Source organism: Phoca vitulina, unplaced genomic scaffold (genome assembly GCF_004348235.1).
Source record: "Phoca vitulina isolate PV1807 unplaced genomic scaffold, GSC_HSeal_1.0 scaffold32, whole genome shotgun sequence".
In the NCBI taxonomy this organism is placed as follows: domain Eukaryota; kingdom Metazoa; phylum Chordata; class Mammalia; order Carnivora; family Phocidae; genus Phoca; species Phoca vitulina.
The window spans coordinates 14,801,676-14,820,505 of record NW_022589735.1 but is presented as its reverse complement, the minus strand read 5'-3'; positions in this window follow the sequence as shown (position 1 = coordinate 14,820,505).

The following is an 18,830-nucleotide window of genomic DNA, read 5'->3' as shown; positions in this document are numbered from 1 at the left end:
AAAAAAGAATTACTAAGTGTTAGAAAATTACACGTTCCTTTCCCAAGTCATGCTGTGTGACTAATGACTTCTCTTATATAGTCTTGTTTTCACTGGCTACTGTAAAGCCTTCGATGTTTCTAATATTTTCTATGTATCTAGCTGCTGTGCAACAGAGTGTAACTGGGCAGTCTTGTGCTGGCCATGGTGGTGTCCATGATGCGTGTGCAATTTACAAAAGGGGCACTGAGCTCTGAATAATCAGTTTCTTCTTCCAGTTGTTCTTCCCTTTTTTCCTGTACCCCTTCTCTTTCTATATTTTCCTTAAAGAAATGCCCATGTTACCATATGTACAAATTCACCCTGTTAATTTTGCCACGTTTCCCTGACTTTTTAAGCATTTGTTGAGCTTTGCCACCAGAAGATTCCACAGCATCATTCCTCAGCGAGAAGCTGAGCTACTGCAGAAGAGGAAGCAGAGTCAAGGTAGGTGGTGAAACAATTCTGAGAAAATTTGCTTTAAAGAGAATATCGTCCTATGGCATTAAGGGGAAAAAAATGTGTCTAGAACATAGTCATTCACTTCTCAGAGATAGATAAGTGCTCGGCTATAAAAGCACGAGCAGCATGATGGGCACCAAGTAAGAACTTCGAGGTTGCATTAGCATCTTTCCACCTCACTGGAGGTGAGACAGCCCCAGCATGTTCTCCAGGAAAAGGTTTGATGTGGAGTCAGAGAACTTGGTGATGCAGCCAAATTGCCCATTTATGTTCAACTCTGGTTTTTCTGTTTTTATGTCCATGCCATGGGCTTTTAATTTGGATAATAAATATGCATGGCTTTCTTCTGGACTCTCTGCCTTTTGTGCTACTGCTAACACAGTTGGCGTGTAAGCTGTTTTTGTCCCAGAAGCAAGGTAGAGTTCTGAGGGTGGGTCGAGAAAAGAGAGTTCAGCATTCTGAGAGGTCGTTAGTTAGCACTGTGTGGGCGGGCCTGATTTTGAAACCTATGCGGACTCTGGAAGGCAAGAACCCCATCTGGGGGTAGTTAGGAGTTTGTGGAAGAATTCTTTAAAAAATGTGACATTGTACTAGTAGAATGAAATTTGCTCTCTGGAGGTTGATAGAGCTGCTTGACCTTGTGAACAAGGTTCACCAAATTCAAAGTATTGTCTTTTTTTTTTTTTACAATGGAGGCAAACATCCATTTCACTGTGGCTTCTCTTCTAGGCATTCTGGAGCTCCAGTGAGGAGAGCTTCACTGTAGGACAGAGACGGAATCTTTTTCCCTAGAAATGCATACCAAAGAGCCACAGTAAAGCTGCTCAAAGTGATTTGTGTGCCAGGATTCAGAATCTCATCTGTGCCGAGCCAGTTTATCACACTGACTCATGTGGTAGGTGACCTGCGACTTCCTTATTGCTAAATGGTAGTTCTCCACTAATAAAGAGCTTTCCCCTTTTGACCAGTATAGTAACATGGAAGGGGACAGCGAAATCTAGAAAAAGAAAAGCAGTTCTTTTAGGCAGATAAGAATTACCATCAATTATAGATTCATACCTCACTGGGGTAAGCATATTGTTTTGATAGTCTCAAGAAAAATTATTTTGTCTACCACATGCTGGGAGAACATCAGTATCAACCTTCTGCAAATACCTATAAAGCTCTGCTCAGCAAGAAGCACTTCTAGAAAACAAAACAAAAACAGCCAAAAGAAGCACAGAGTATAGGCAATGTAGAATCATCTTGAATCCATTTTCAGATGGTCTGTGAGGTTTTTGTCATGACGACTATAAAAGAAAAAAAGATTTCTCTTTGTGTTGCTAAATCAGAATTGCATGGGTGTCTGAATGAATGAGACAGGGTTTGCCTTACATGGCCTGAGGGGACATGGTTTCAGGGTGATGGGCGGGCTTCCTCCTCTGCTGGGTGGCTACTCTCCTCTGCCTCCATCTTGATTCGATTCTGGAGATTGAGAAATCCCATTCTTCCTTTAGTATGAATGTGTTGATCAGGTCGTTCCTTGAGACAGGATGCCAAACTTCTGTCTATAGCGGGCACTAGACCTTAACTAATATGGCCTCCCACTCCAACTTGGTTCCTCTGCTTCTTGGCCAAGGTTGGCGTAGTGGTGCTGGATGTGGACTCAGAACTGTCAAGTCCTGGATTCAAGTGTGGGTTTCCATCTCATCTGTTGTTTCGCCTTCTGCAAGGTTAAAAGAATCATCATTACCTCCCAGTGTGATGCAAGGTAATCCTACTACTAATATTAGTAAATCCACAAAAATACTCCCTATTATTACATTTATACTCCCTATTATTACATTTTCCCTTGGAAAGGGTTGTATTCTCAGCACAACAGTGCGGAGCATTCCCTGTTCTTGACGGTTGGCGACAAGCCTACCCTGCACCCCCTTATTGGGGTTTTGATGCATCTGGTTTGGTGTCTGACAGCTTGGAGAGCTTGCTTGTTACCACTCCGGGGATGGTTGCTGCTTGTCATGTTTTAGGACATAGCTCCTGGTCCCCATTAATTTGGGTGTGTTATTAGCTAGAAATGGCTAAGAAGACAACAGTTTCTTTCATTAGGTTTCTTTCATTAGATGAGAACTGAAATGTAGAAATATTTTGACGAAATTCTAGGCACAGAGAAGGAAGCTGGTCTTGATTTTATTTATTTTTGAGAGAGAGCAAGTGAGCAGGGGGAAGGGCAAAGGAAGAGGGAGAAGTAGACTCTCTGCTGAGCAGGAAACCCCATGGGGGGGCTTAATCCCAGGACTCCGGGAATGACCCGAGCTGAAAGCAGACGCTTAACTGACTGAGCCACCCAGGCCACCCTCCAGTTGGAATTTCTAAAGCATATCCATAATGCTAGAATTCAGGGACCTTAAGTCCAGTTGACTTCCTATAACATCCCCCGAGGCACAGCTGGTGTTGTAAACATACAGAATTCTACTACTGCTTTTCTGAAGACACTGTCTGAATAGCAAGGTTTACTTTTTTAAGCAATCCATTAATACCGTGGTAACTCCTAGTGTGGATTTGGGAAAATCATTCTTAGGACTATTTGATATAACTAGAAGTGGTTAGCAGTAATTACGTTTCCTAAAATACTGACTTTCCTTCAGTTAATGAAACATTTATATGCTGACACCTGCATTGAATTAAAGTCTGGCATGCCTTAGTCTTAGTTTCTGTCTACACAGTGTGGTCCAGGACCTGCAGCAGCAGCACCTGGGAGCTTGTTAGAAATGCTGATTCACCCCAGACCGAATGGTCAGAATCCAGATTTTGAACAAGATGGCTGCTGGCGACTTGAATATCCACTAAAGTTCAAGAACACTGTCCCAGTAGACCTTACCCTCTGTTTTAAAAAGAGATGAGGAAGGCAAGAATTATTTGGTGCTCTTGTCACAGAATAATGAGAATCAGCGAAGCTGCTTAATTAGTAACTTGCTCATCTGTGTAGACCAGCACTAGCCAAAAGAAATAATGAGAGCTATGTGGGAGTTTTAAATTGATATGCAGCTCGTTAAAAAAGTAAAAGGAACAGGTAAAATTAAAGACATTTAATTTAAGTAAATACATCCAAAATCAGATGTGAAAAGATACTGAGATATTCTCCATTGTTTTTCATGATAAACCTTATGTGCCTATTACACTGACAGCAACATCTCCATTTGTACTGGCCACATGTCCAGTGCTCAGTGGCTGCAAGTGGCTACCATATTGATGGAGCAGTTACAGATGAGGATGTGTCCTTTCTACTCCAGGGTGCACTGACTTGCCCAGGAAAGGGGACAGCATCAGGCTTATACACCTGTATGCTGGAGATGAACAGAACAAGACTCCAGGGTCCACCTCAGCCCTCTGGGCTCTCAAAATGACAAGTGGACATAAAAAGTATATGCAACAGAGCATACTCGATTGATTGATAGTTACCATTATTAAAAGGAAGGTACTGGTAAATTACATGATTATTAATGAGTGCTGTTTCACAGGTGTATCAGGGTCCACCGATTCTGAAAGTTTGCCTGCTCCCCTATCTCCCAAATATATATACACACACACACACACACTTTTCCCGAATAGACACCAAGCTCATTTGTGCCTAAACATGCCAGTATTTATTTCCTGAGAACATTTTCTTACATAATGAGGATATAATTATCAATTCATGGACTTAAAACACAATGTTCTTGTCTAATCCACAGTCCATGTTTGCATTTTGCCAGTTGCACAGTATGGGTTTTCCTTCCTCATTCCCGGATTCAAGGAGGATCATATATCACATTCAATTATTACATTCTTTTCTCCTGAAATCTAGAAACTTTTCTTCTCAGACTTTTTTTTTGGAGAGAGAACAGGCTAGTTACATATAGGAGTATACCCCTCAACTTGGTTTTATCTGATATTTCCTGAGGACTGCCTTCAGGTTATATACTTGGGAAGGTTAGTCAAATAGTTTTCAATGAAGGTACTAGTAAATAACAGGAAAACAGCACCACTACAAGGACTGAAGGGATCCTCCTACCCTCGGATCTCTTACAGGTGCTTCCATTGGCTGAACTTAACAAGAAATGGACAAGCAAAGCAATGCAGGTGAGTTAGTCCTTAGTAGTCAGCCTCTTGGAGTGGGGAGAACAGTACAACAGCACAAAAAATGGATCGTGGTGGGACTGGGAGAAACAGGAAATCACAATCAGGAAAGAAAGCAGGGTGAGCTTTCCAAACACAGGAAGTAGAACATGCAAAGGCAATGAGGTGTCAAAGGACAAAAGTACTAAAGAACATTGTGGACTGTAGTCAGTGAGTCTAAGAAGCTAGCCTGGGCCCATTTTGTTAAGTATTGCGTATCAAACTAAGGACTTTGAAATTGATGCTACTGACAAATATTTTTAAGCAGGAGCATGACATGATCAGATTCGTGTTTGAGAAAATAGCTCTTGGTGGCAAGAGAGCAGAAATGCAATAGAAATTGAAGTCAGGGGTTTAGTGCAACAGCTCAGGGAAGACAAGAGAAAGGTAGAGGAGAGGGTCCAAGATGCTTGAGGTTTAATTAATAATATAGTATTATTGGTGATGGCAGTTGCCAGACAGTGGGTCTCTACTCTTTGACAGTAAATTAGATAGCTCATCAATCTTCAGAGCAGCTCCATAAGGCAGGCGCTATTATCATAGTGGTAATTATAAGAAATGTTTGAGTGGATGATAATACCAGGAATCTAGGCAGAAAATATGAAGTTGCCAGCAGGCCACAGCATGAACCTTTACTAGTAAGGCTTCAGAGACTGATCTGGCCTGGTGCTGGGTGCTTGGGAGACATCACGTTGTTGACGTAAGAGCTGCAATCATAGTGTATATGAGACTGATGAGGATAAATACTGAACAGGAACACTACTCTATGGTAAGGAATGTTCAAAAAAATGTCAGATGTGGCCATTTTTGGTGTTGATATAATTGGCCTATCCCAAGTTAGTCTCATGGTAACTGTGACTTTCCAGCAGGGCCAGATTTGTAAAGGACACACAGTTTACTACTTTGAAAACAGAAGTTCTGGTTCAACATGGCACCACTGGAAGATCCTGAACTCCCCTTCTCCCATTGACCCACAGAACCTACCGCCACATAAGGAATAATTTGCTCTGAAAAAGACCTAGAACCTAGCCAAGAACTCCTACACATGAGGCGAAGAACAAGAAAAAACCCAGCATCAAAGTAGGTAAGACAGGCTGAGACACCATCTAGCCATGTGACCCACAATCAGAAGGGAATTCAATGCCCACAGCTTGCTTTTTCCTGAGGAGCTAAGGGTTTTACATCCCACATCAGGCACCCCAACTTTTGATACCTGCACCTGAGAAACTAGCCCCCAAAACATCTAACTTTAAAAACCAATGTGGCTTGCATCTAGGAGGTCCACGAGGCTATGGAAATAGTAGTTAAAGGGCTCCTGTGTGCCCACACTCACCTGTCTCAGGGCCCAGGACAGAAGCAGTCCAGTCTTCATGTGGGGGATGAGGCTCATTTGCTTATTGGAAAGCACCATCTTCAAGCCCACTGGCTGCTGTGATCCCATGGCACCAGTATCTACCCCTGGAAGGCCTTTACATGCATCTGGCACCCCAGTTTTGATGCCTACCAGCCAGCCTCTGCTAGCCCAGGGAGGTTGAGTTCCAGAGTCCTAAAGGACTGTAAGAATCCAAGGCAGTTCTTGGCAGGTGACAACCCCCAGGGTACTGCATAGACAGATGAAAACACAACCTTCTTCTGTGAAAGAAGCCTGTTTGTCATGCAGTTTTGGCCTGAGGGTCAGGTTTGGCACATATCTAGGGGTCTACAGAGGTGTTGTCAGGGAACATAGGCCACTGGATGCCAACTGTGCACTCACCCTCAGCCGTGCTCTGGCTCCTTGGTATGTCCCAGAAAGGAGTTTGCGCACTTGTCTGGTGCCTAAATATGCCACTGAGAGGACACGTCCAGGTAGCCTGTTTATGGTGGCCAGCAATGCTTATACACCATAAGACAAGAGCATGAGTAGAGGTGGAGGGGGAGAGAGAATCTTAAGCAGGCTCCACACTCAGCATGAAGCCTGATGCAGGGCTGGTTCTCATGACCTGATCTGAAACCAACAGTTGAACACTCAAGCGACTGAGCCACCCAGGCATCAGCTTCTTTTTTTTTTTTTTTTAAAGAAGATTTTATTTATTTATTTGAGAGAGAGCACACCAGTAGGGGAAAGTGCAGAGGGAGAAGCAGATTCCCCATTGAGTAGGGAGCCCAATGCAGGGCTCGATCCCAGGATTATGGCCTGAGTCAAAGGCAGATACTTAACCAGGTACCCCTGGGAACCAGCTTCCCAGCTTCTAATCAGCCCCAATCCAATTGCTGACTGGGCTCCTCCACATCTGGATAATGACGGGTAGTGGCACACCCTCAACGACTGAGAACCACTAAAAATAAAATCTCAAAGGTTTGAACCAAGAGCTAAAAAAAAAAAAAAAAAGGTTAAAAGATGAAGTTCATCTCCTACCCAAGGCCACTCCTTCCAGACTGGGAGAGGTAGCTATTTTATGTAGTGCATGAAAAGAAAAACAAATGCAAAACCTCAGGAAAAAAATCCTTAATGAAATGGAGATGAGTGATGTACCTGATAAGGAGTTCAAAATAGTGGTCATACAGTAAATCCAGTAAATACCAAAATCAGGAACTTCAAGGAGATCGAAAATATAAGAAAGTACCAAATAGTAGTCACCGAGCTGAAGAATACAAAAGTGAAATGAAAATCATCCTAAAGGGATGCCATGCAGACTGAATGAAGCAGAAGACAGTGAACTGAAAGACAAGGCAGTGAACTCAACCCATCAGAATATAATCAAAAAGAAAAGAAGAAACAAAAAAATAGCTTAAGGAACTTATGGGACAACACAGGTAGACCAGCACTCAACAGTCACATTATAGGACTGCCAGAAGGAGAAGAGAAAGAAGCAGAAAACGGACTTGAAAAAATTATGTCTGAAAACACCCCAACTTTGGGGAGGAACAAGAATCCAGATCCAGGAAGCTCAGAGAGTTTCAAGTAAGATGAATCCAGAGCCAAAAGAGAAAAACAATGTTAAGAATCAGGAACCCAGGGGCACCTGGGTGGCTCAGTCGGTTAAGTGGCTACCTTCAGCTCAGGTCACGATCCTGTGGTCCTGGGACCGAGCCCTGCGTCTGGCTCCCTGCTCAGTAACTCAGCAAGGAGCCTGCTTCGCCCTGTCAATTAATAAAAATAAAATCTTAAAAAAAAGAACCGGGAACCCCCCCAAAGGACTATCAAATCTTTGCAGGCCATGGATGAGTGGCAGGGTATCTTAAAAATCTTCAAACCAAGAACACTTCTATCTGACAAAGTTGTCATTAGAATCAAAGGACAGATACATAGTTCCCAGACAAGCAAAAGCTGAGGAAGTTCATCAACAAGCCTACAAGAAATGTTAAAGGGACTTGTATAAGCTTAAAAGAAATAGCACTAATTAGTAACAAGACCTATGAAAGCATAAATCCCACTGTTAAAAGTAAATATATAGCAAAGGTGGTGGATCATGTATATAACTTCTAAGATCACTTAAAAGCCAGTATAAATGTTAAGACAAAAAGTAAAAACACCATAACTAAGGGAAATATAAAATGTGAGGGAGGGAGTGAAATTCTAAGAGTTTGAGAATGTATTTAAGTCATTATCAAATAGACTGCGCTTCCAATGAGGCTTATGCACAACTTATAACAAAGTAAAAACCTCTATACAGTTGTCCCTTGAACAACATGGGTTGCAACTACACAGATCCACTCATACATGGATTTCTTTTTTTTGTAACTATAGTACAGTATACTAAGTGTATTTTCCTTATGATTGTCTTACTATATTCTTTACTAAAACTAAAGAAAAATATTAAGACAATACAACATATGTGTTAATCAATTATGTATATTATTGGTAACACTTCCACTCAGCAGTAGGCTGTGAGTAGTTAAGGTTTTGGGAAGTCAAAAGTTATATGCACACTTGGAACTACATGAGAGCAGGGGTCAGTGTTCAAGGGCAACTGTAGATCAACAAAAGATGAACATAAAGGAATCTATGAATACCATTATTGAAATCACAAAGGAAGAGAACATAAAAACAAAAGAGAAAACAAGAAACAAAACGGCAGTAAGTACATACCTTTCTTAATTATTTGAGTACATCTACATTTAAATTCTTCAATCAAAAGACACAGACAGAAAGAACAAGACCCATCTCTATTCTAACTATAATACACTCACTTCAGATATAAGGACACACACAGACTGAAAGTGAAGGGATAAAAAAGATGCTCTATGGAAAGGGAAAGGAAACCTGGAGTAGCTGTATTTATATCAGACCAAACAGATCTTAAGACATGTATCCAGTTCTCTATATCCATTTTACAGATGAGGGAATGAAAGCACAAGTTTATGCAGCCAGTGAATAAGGGACATTCAAAACTTCAGATTTTTCTATAGCTATTTTATACAAAAAAAAAAAAGAAAGGCCATGTAATGAAAGACAAAGAAGGGCATTACATAATGCGAAAGGGGTCAATCCAACAAGAGGAAAAATGTATTGGATCCAACAGAGAAGCAGCTAAATACGTAAAGCAAGTATTAACAAACCAAGGAGAAATAGCAATATAATATGAAACTGGAATACCCTTCCCTGATGGATAGATCATCTACACAGAAAAGCAATAGGAGCCTTAACTGACACATTAGACAAGGTGAACTTAAGAGATGCATACATGACTTTCCACCCAAAAGCAATAAAATGCACAATTGTTCTCGAGTGCATAGGAAGCAATCTCTGAAATCTTAGACCACAGAACACGTCTTAATAAACTTAAAAAGGCTGAGATCATATTTTAATCTTCCACAATGGTATAAGATGAAAAAGCAACTATAGGAAGAAAACTGGGAAATTCACTAATGGGGGACGCTAAATACGATGCTACTGAACAACCAATGGGCCAAAGAAGAAATCAAAAGAGAAATTAAAAAATACCTTACTCAAATGAAAATACAACATACCAAAACTTAGAGGACACAGAAAAGCAGTTCAAAGAGGGAAGTTCATAGCAATAAATGCCTACATCAAGAAAGTACAAAAAGAACAAATGAAGCCCAAATTTGGTAGAAATAAATGAAACAGAGACTAAAAAGAAAAAAGGTCAATGAAACTAAGAGCTGGTTCTTTGAAAAGAAATAAACTGACAAACCTTTAGCTAGACTCATTAAGAAAAAGGAGAAGCACACATAAATCAAAAATAAAAAAAGGAGACATTACAACTTATACCACAGAAACACAAAAGACCATAAGAGGCTGCTAGGAAAAATAAACACCAACAAACTGGACAACTAGAAGAAACAAATTTCTAGACACATCAAAACTACCAAGACTGAGTCATGAAAAAAGTCTGAGCAGACCAATTACTAGAAATAGAATTTATTCAGTAATCAAAAACCTCCCAACAAACTAAAGTCCAGGACAGAGTATCTTCACTGGTGAATCCTAACAAAGATTCCAAGATTATGAACGCCAATCCTTCTTAAACTCTTCCAAAAAAACAGAACTGGGGGAACATTTCCAAGCTTATTTTACAAAGCCAGTTTTATCCTGACACTAAAGCCAGACAAGCCCACCAAAAGGTAAGAAAACACAGGCCTGATGAACATAGATATAAAAATACTCAATAAAATATTAGCCAAGAGAATTCAACAGTGCATTGCAAAGATCATGCACCATGATCAAGTGGGATTTATTCCAGTGATACAAGGAAGGTTCAACATCCATAAATCAACAGGATACAACATATTAACAAAATGAAGGATAAAAGTCATGATCACATCAATAGTTGCAAAAAAATCAATTGATACAATTTAATAGCCATTTATGATAAAACCTCTTAACAAAGTCACTATAGAAGAAATGTACCTCAAAGTAATAAAGGCCATATATGACAAGACCACAGCTAACATTACACCAACAGTGAAAAGCTGAAAGCTCTTCCTCTAAGATTAGGAATAAGGCAAGGGTGCTTTCTTGCCACTTTTATTCAACATAGTAATTGCCATCCTATCCAGAGCAATTAGGCAACAAATTAAAGACATCCAAGCTGGAAAGGATTAAAAGAAGATGTGGTATATATATACAATGGAATATTATGCAGCCATCAAAAGGAATGAGATCTTGCCATTTGCAACGACGTGGATGGAACTGGAGGGTATTATGCTGAGCGAAATAAGTCAAACAGAGAAAGACATGTATCATATGACCTCATTGATATGAGGAATTCTTAATCTCAGGAAACAAACTGAGGGTTGCTGGAGTGGGGGGTGGGGTGGGAGGGATGGGGTGACTGGGTGATGGACACTGGGGAGGGTATGTGCTCTGGTAAGCGCTGTGAATTGTGCAAGACTGTTGAATCTCAGATCTGTACCTCTGAAACAAATAATGCAATATATGTTAAGAAAGAAAAAAAAGAAGAATGTAGCAGGAGGGGAAGAATGAAGGGGGGGAAATCGGAGGGGGAGAAGAACCATGAGAGACGATGGACTCTGAAAAACAAACTGAGGGTTCTAGAGGGGAGGGGGGTGGGAGGATGGGTTAGCCTGGTGATGGGTATTGAGGAAGGCACGTTCTGCATGGAGCACTGGGTGTTATGCACAAACAATGAATCATGGAACACTATATCTAAAACTAATGATGTAATGTATGGGGATTAACATAACAATAAAAAAATAAAAAAAAACCTGTCACTATTTGTACATGACATATAATAGAAAACTCTCAACATTCCACCAAAAAACCTGTTAGAACTATGTTTTCTATACACTAATAATGAAATTCAGAAACAGAAATTAATAAACCAGTCCCATTTACAATTACAGCAAAAACCATGAAATGCCTAGGAAAAATTTAACCAAGGAGGTGGAAGATTTATACTCCAAAAACTGTAAGAACCTGATAAAGAAACAAATACATGGAAAGATATGTAGTGTTCCTGGATTCTCACATTTTTGTTAAAATGTGCCTAGTACCCAGAGCAATCTACAGATTAAATGCAATTGCTGTCAAAATTCTAATGGCATATTTCACAGGAATAGAGAAAACCATTCTCAACTTTGTATGGAACTACCAAAGATCCCCATTACCAAAGCAATCTTGAGAAGAACAAAGCTTGAGGCATCACACTTCCTGATTTCAAACTTGATCACAAAGCTGTATTAATCAACACACTATGGTATTGGCATAAAAACACACAGATCAGTGGAACAGAGGTCCCAGAAATAAATCCATACTTTTATGGTCAATTAATTTATGATCAAGAAATCAAGAATACATAATGGGGAAAGGACATTCTCTTCAATAAATGGTATTGGGCAAACTCAACCAGTCTTTTATACTATATACAAAAATTAATTCAAAATGGATTTAAATCCTGAATCTAAGACCTGAAACCATCAAATTCCTAGAAGAAAACATAGGCTGTAACTATTTGACATTAATCTTGGTGATGATTTTTTGGATTTGACACCAAAAACAAAGGCAACACAAAGAACGACAGACAAGTAGCAGTACAAAGGGTCCGAATGGACATTTTTCAAAAAAAGATACAGATGGCCAGCAGGTTCATGAAAAGATGCTCAACATAACTCAGCAGAAACATGCAAATCAAAACCACAATGAGATATCTCCTCATATCTATTATGGATACTATTATCAAAAAGACAAGAAATAACAAGCGTTGGCAAGATACTGAGAAAAGGGAACCTTGTATGCTGCTGTTTGGAGTGTAAATTGTTGTAGCCTCAAGGAGAACACTATGGCAGTTCCTCAAAAAATTAAAATTAGAACCACCATATGATCCAACAATTCTACTTCTGTGTATTTATCCAAAGAAAATGAAAACACTAATTTGAAAAGATATATGCACTCCTATGTTTATTGCAGCATGATTTATAATAGCCAAGATATGGAAACAGCCAAATGTCCATGATGGATGAATGGATCAAGAAAATGTGTACACACACACAAACACACTGGATTATTATTCAGCCATAAAAAGAAAGTAATGTTGCTCTTTGCAACAACATAGATGGACCACTGATGGCATTATGCTAAGTGATGTAAGTCAGAGAAAGACAAACACCATATAATCTCACTTATGTGTGAAATCTAAAAAAAACCCCAGCAACTACCAAGCTCATAAATACAGAGATCAGGAGTGGGTGGTGGGTGGGCAAAATAGGTAAAGGGTCAAAGGTTCAAACTTCCAGTTGTAAAATAAGTCACAAGAATGTAATGTACAGCATGGTGACTATAGTTAATAATACTGTATTGTATATTTGAAAGTTGCTAAGAGAGTAGGTCTTAAAAGTTTCCATCACACACAAAAATTTTCTAGCTACGCATGGTGAGGAATGTTAACTAGACTTATTATGGGGATCATTTATCAACATACTCAAATATTGAATCATGTTGCACATGACATACCAGGTTTGTTCTAGACTCCACCACTATTTTGTTATGTAAACTTTCATATACCATTTAACCTCTGCCTGGGAGTTAGCACTTTTTTTGATCCTGAACAGAGAACGCTGTTTTCTTAGTGGAAAATTATTTCAGCAAAATATTTAAGTCTTTGAATTCCAAGAGATAGATTTTTTAAATGTTAGTTTTATATAGCTAAGATTAGAGCTAGATCTTGATCAAAATCCAAAGGTCTCTTACATTAAATAGATCCCTACATTAGTGTTTCTTAATAGCTCGAAATAGTTGTATTATATATTTTTCATTTTGAGGAACCAAATTGAAAATATTTTGCATTACACAGATCCCACATTAGTGTTTCTTAATAGCCTGAGATAGTTGTATTATATAATTTTGGGGAACAAAATTGAAGATATTTTGCATGTGGAATAGGAATCATTTAAGGAAATACGGAAACCACTAATCTAGCTTAATGTTTTCTATTACTTTGGAAACATTTATTTCATCCCTTGGTTACTGGCAGGCCTATTATGGTTTAGAGACAACAATGGAGGATTTTATGGTTTATGCTTCATTGGAAGAAAAAATAGTCTTCAGATATTTGACCTCAGATAATTGTGAATCCCACTGAGGATGCACTATGTATTTTTAGTGATGATATGTTTTTTAACCACAAGAAAGTGTACCACACCATTTATCCTGGGAGCTTTCTTTTAGGATCTACAATATCTTTTTGTGGATTTTTAATATATACTGTATATGGTTGTATTGTATATTATATCTCTTATTAACTCTAGTGCCATCACTAATGTTTTAATATATAACTGTATGTGCCTCAAGGGAGCAGTTTGTGTGTTTTACTGGGAAGGAGCACAAAAAAAATTCTCCCTCCTGTTCCCTTCTGTTATAAATTAATATCCCCTACCAGGGGACCTCTTACAATATAAAATTGTCATCCTGTGAGTGGTATAGATGAAATTACCATGGAGGGAAGCTGAGTAGCAGCCAGAGTATGACTAAGACAGCACCTCGTCTGCTGCACGTGGGACCCCTGGTAGCTTCTAGTAATTTATGATAAATAATTTACATTGCTAATTTTCAAAGTTTAATTGTCTGCATTATATTTTCCGTCACAGTCTTTTCTTAATGGAAGGGCATTTTCTGTACTGCAGAAGAATATTCTAATAACGTGGAATCATTTTTGCCAGCTCGAGTATTCTGCAGTTGCCACAAGAGAAGATTTTAGCCAGTAAGAGTGCCTGGAGGATGGATGCTTTTAAGTACCATGACTGCCTGCCTTGCTTTTTCAGTTTGGCAGGAAAGGAGTTACAGGGAGAAGCGGGTTGATCCATAATGACAGTCCTGTGTATTGTAGTGTGATTGTTGCCTGGCAACTCTACCTGTAGAAACGAAATATTGGACTTGTATCTGTATTAATCCCCCCTTGTCAAGTTTTGTAGGTATTTAATACATTAAGCTCAGGAAACAAGAGCAAAAAAAGGTTTGCTCATTTGATGATCCTCTGCCATGGGAGAAGGTTGCTGGAGGTCAACAAGTAAGTTGTACACAATGCTGTGAATAGGTCTGGCAAGTATGTGAACATCTCTTAAATGAGTATGAGCCTCACCTTACTTCCATCCCTTACTTGTATCTCATCCAAGGACAGATCTCTTCACGAGAAGAACACTTACTGTCTTTAACGTGTGAGCTTCTGCGCTCATTATGGGAGGGAGCCCGAACCCCCCGATCTTCTTTGGGTGGGGTGCAGAGTTTGTCAGCTGGAGAGGAACATTCTCCCTTGTCAACTCAGGGCACACACCCATCCGTTATCACCTATTCTTTTTACACTCTTTCAGAGATCAAAGCACGCTGTGGATTGTGGCTCCAGTCTGGGGCCAGTAGCTTATCACCCTGGCCTCGTGATCCTAAAAGCTTCAACTCTCTTGCTCATGACTCAGCTCTATTTTCAGAGTCTTTACTGCTTTTGGCTTCAGTGCAACTCACCTTCACCCCATCATTGATCCTCCCCTCTATTTAAATCAGGGTCACACAGAAACACTGTAGGGGAAAATTGGCTAAAAGACAGCCCATTTTACTAATGAGAAAACCATCCTTAGGGATAGGGGAGTATCTCAAAATTCTAGAAATGGACCGGGTCTCAAGGTGAAATACATTGAAGTGTGTTTTTAATGCATGGGTTAAGAACCTATATTGCTAATGATATGAAGGGACACTTTTTATCATTCCAGCTGTTCCAGCGGCTGACATTTGGTCATTAATCTTCAATACAGACCTTATTTTAGTTGGCTGAGGAAGTTGAAAAGTACTCACTGCTTTGATCTTTGCTGGAATCATATGAATGAAAAGCCTTTTTAGTGGCCACTGAAACACTCATGACTTCCATCAGTTGATTTTATCCTAAATCAGTACATCTGATCATAAGGAACAAAGGGGTGAGGGAACAGAGCTGAATCAAAATGATCTATTTCCCCTGCCTCTGTCACTTGCTAAGAAAGCACAACGTTGTCTGCCACAGCTCAAGAAAGGGCACATTTGTTAGATGTGTTACTGAATCCATCGGCGTTCAGTTGGGGAAGGTGTACTCGTGTACTATAGAAAAAAGACCCCTTACAGGAATGAGATCTTATATAATTATCAGAGAAGCTAGGGAAGTAAGGAGGAAGAAGTGAGAAATGAAGGACCAGAGAAAGTCACCAACAGCCTTCCAGAAGCATTGGGGCTGTTGGGCAAGTCAGAGCTTGCAGGGGAATTTGGGAAGTGGGCATGGCCAGTTACCAGGGTAGGCTGGCCATGAAGGGAAGCTGGGGAAGAACCTCTGGAAAGCTACCTCCTGCAGCTTCTGTAGGTATTCGGCCAAATGTGTGGTGGTGAGCCTGGGGCTACTATGGGTCCACAGTGGTGCCATTCATGAGGAAGAGCTGGACACCAACCTGGGGCCAGTGAGTACAAGCTGGTCTCACTGGCCCCTCTGAATTGCTTTCAATTAACCACAGGCAGCAGCAAGAGAAATGGCTGCTTCACTTCTGTCTCCCCAGCTCATTGCAATTCTTAGCCCGGGACCATACAGGGAAGAGGATTTCAGAGATAGACATAAATTGCTTGCTTTTAAGGAAGCCACAATCAAATAGGAGAAGGATGAGAAAGTCCAAGAAGGTTAAATATTAACAGTGATAGAAAATAAAAATGAGATTTTCACAGATGCCATGTATATAGGAAGAAAACCCTCCTGGTGGATCAGCTCTGGGAGCGAAGGGTTCTTGGAGGAGGTAGCATATGAGAAAACCTTGCAGAATAGGAGGGACAAAATAAGCTCAGCACCTGCCTTCAGTGTCAGTCAGCCTTGGAAATCAAGGGAGCAGAGGGGACCACAGATTAATTTCAAAAAAATCCAGTAGTTTAATTACCAATTCAGAACAATAAATAAGCTCCAAAAATGACCCAGGAGAATAAAGTAAGGTGCAGGTTATAACGAGATTCAAGGCCATGAAGTGGGTCATCCTTTGAGAGTAACAGTTCCTCTCTTTCAATAACATTTCCTTTAACTTGTCTTTAATTCTTCCCTAATTTTACTTTTCCTCTCCTTGTGATAAGGCCTGGATCATTTCCACAGTAGATCAGCCATTGACTACTATTCTCTATCAAAAAGCAGACATGATAAATGCTCTACTTTTCTCTGGCATAACTCAATTTGGTTTGTAGTTTAAATCCACATAAAGCCTGCCCACTGTTATGGGCTGAACTGTGACCCCCTACCCCCACAAATTCACATGTTTAAGTCCTAACCCCCAATACCTCAGAATATGACTGACAGTATTTGGCTTGGCAGTATTGGAGATAGGGTCTTTAAAAAGGCAATTAAATTAAAATGAGGTCATTACAGTGTGCTCTAATCCAGTATGACTGGTGTCCTTAGAAGAAGAAATTAGGACACAGACACACATGACAACCATCTATAAGGCAAGGAGAGAGGTCTCAGAAGAAACCAATCTTTCTGACACCTTGATCTTAGAATTCTATCCTTCAGAAATGTGAGAGAATAAACTTTGGTGGGTTAAGCCACCTGTTATGGCAGTCCTAGAAAATTAATATAACTCCTACTTTCAAATTGGAAGCAATGGATATACCACAATTACTTAGAACTACTTCATTCTATCCTCTGAGATAAACCAAAAGGATGCAAGGCTAAAGGTTCTATCATTTTTGTTCTCAAAATAAAAACACTACCACTAGAGGACATGATGATAGCTTAACCCCATTCGGAAGCTGAGATCACTATCAGAGTCAGGGTGGTTTAATAAAACATTTAGGACATTGAGAGCCCAGGTTCTGTGTTTGAAACTCTTCCCTCTGCAACTTAATTCTACTTGTTCGATACAATTATTAAGACTAGTTTCCTCACTTGTCAAATGTGAATAAGAATCATCTGATAGGGTTCCAATTCAAGATGCCAACATGGGAAGATCCTGAACTCACCAAATAGACATATGGAATTGTTTCCTTTGGGGGAAAAAAAACCCAAAACTAGTCAAGCAAGTCCTATACAATGGGTGAACAACAACAAAAAAAACTCATGTTGAAGCAGGTAGGAGACATTGACAAAATCACATCATAAACCCTACTTGTGGCATGAGACCCACAGTTGGGAGGGAGGTCAAAACCCAGAGCTTCTCCTTGAGGAGCCAAGGGTCTGAATCCTACTGTGGGCCCTATAACTTTTAAGACTTGCACCTGGGAAGCGAGCCCCCAAGAGCACTTTTGTCTTATAGATCCACAAGAGTACAGCAAACTGAGAAACATTCCTTGAAGGACTTGTGCATGGACGTACCTGCCCCAGAGCATAGTGCAGAGGTAGCAGACCACAACCCACCACTTTCTGTGACAGAGGCTTGTGTATCTTATCACATCAACCTAAGGGGCAGGCATCTGCTTACCAAATACCTAGAGGCCTACAGAAATACTCTCTACGGACAGAGATCAGCAGGCACCATATTTACACTCTCCCTCTGTCTTGCTCTGGATCAGCAGTATCTCCCAGAAAGGAGCTTCTACCCTAGTCTGGTGATTTTTGCAGCTGAAGCCCACGGAACACTTACAGGTGTTCCCTGTACTGCTGGCCAGGGGGTCTTATGCTGGTTGAGTCCCACAGGGCTGTAACAAATGGAGAAAGAGTTAAGTGGCTATTATTCCTACCACACAGTGAGAGACAGCAACAGAAATGCCCTGTCTTTCCAGGAAATGGGCCTATTAGTTTGTCTTCAGAGCTGTGGCCTTAGAAGCAGGCTTCTAAATAAACACTCATCAGAGGGTAGACTATACTCCTCTCCAGAGAACCTAGAGGGTAGGCACTATCTTCCTGTTCTCTGTCCACCATGCTCCAGAGTTCCAGTGTCTCCCAATGCAGGGATCACACAGGTCTAATACCCTGGCTTTTATGTCTGGTACTTCAGGTGTTATCACTGCTGCTCAGGGAAATGGCCTTAAGCACCTGGCTCTGGTAGCCAGCAGGGATTGCAATTATCGGTCTCATGGGAACATAACAAACAGAGTTATTGGTTGCCTACCACCCCCAGGGTAGAGCACAGAAAATGAACTGAAACACACCCCAGTCTTTCTGTGAGAGAGGCCTATTTGCTTATCTTGGAACTTTGGCCTAAAGGAGGATTTTGATTTGGCATTTATCTAGAATACTGAGATGCTCTCTGGGGATGGAGGCCAGTGAATGCCATCTTTATGTCACCCTCGAGGTCATTGGCATCGCCCAGAAAGGAGCTTCTACACT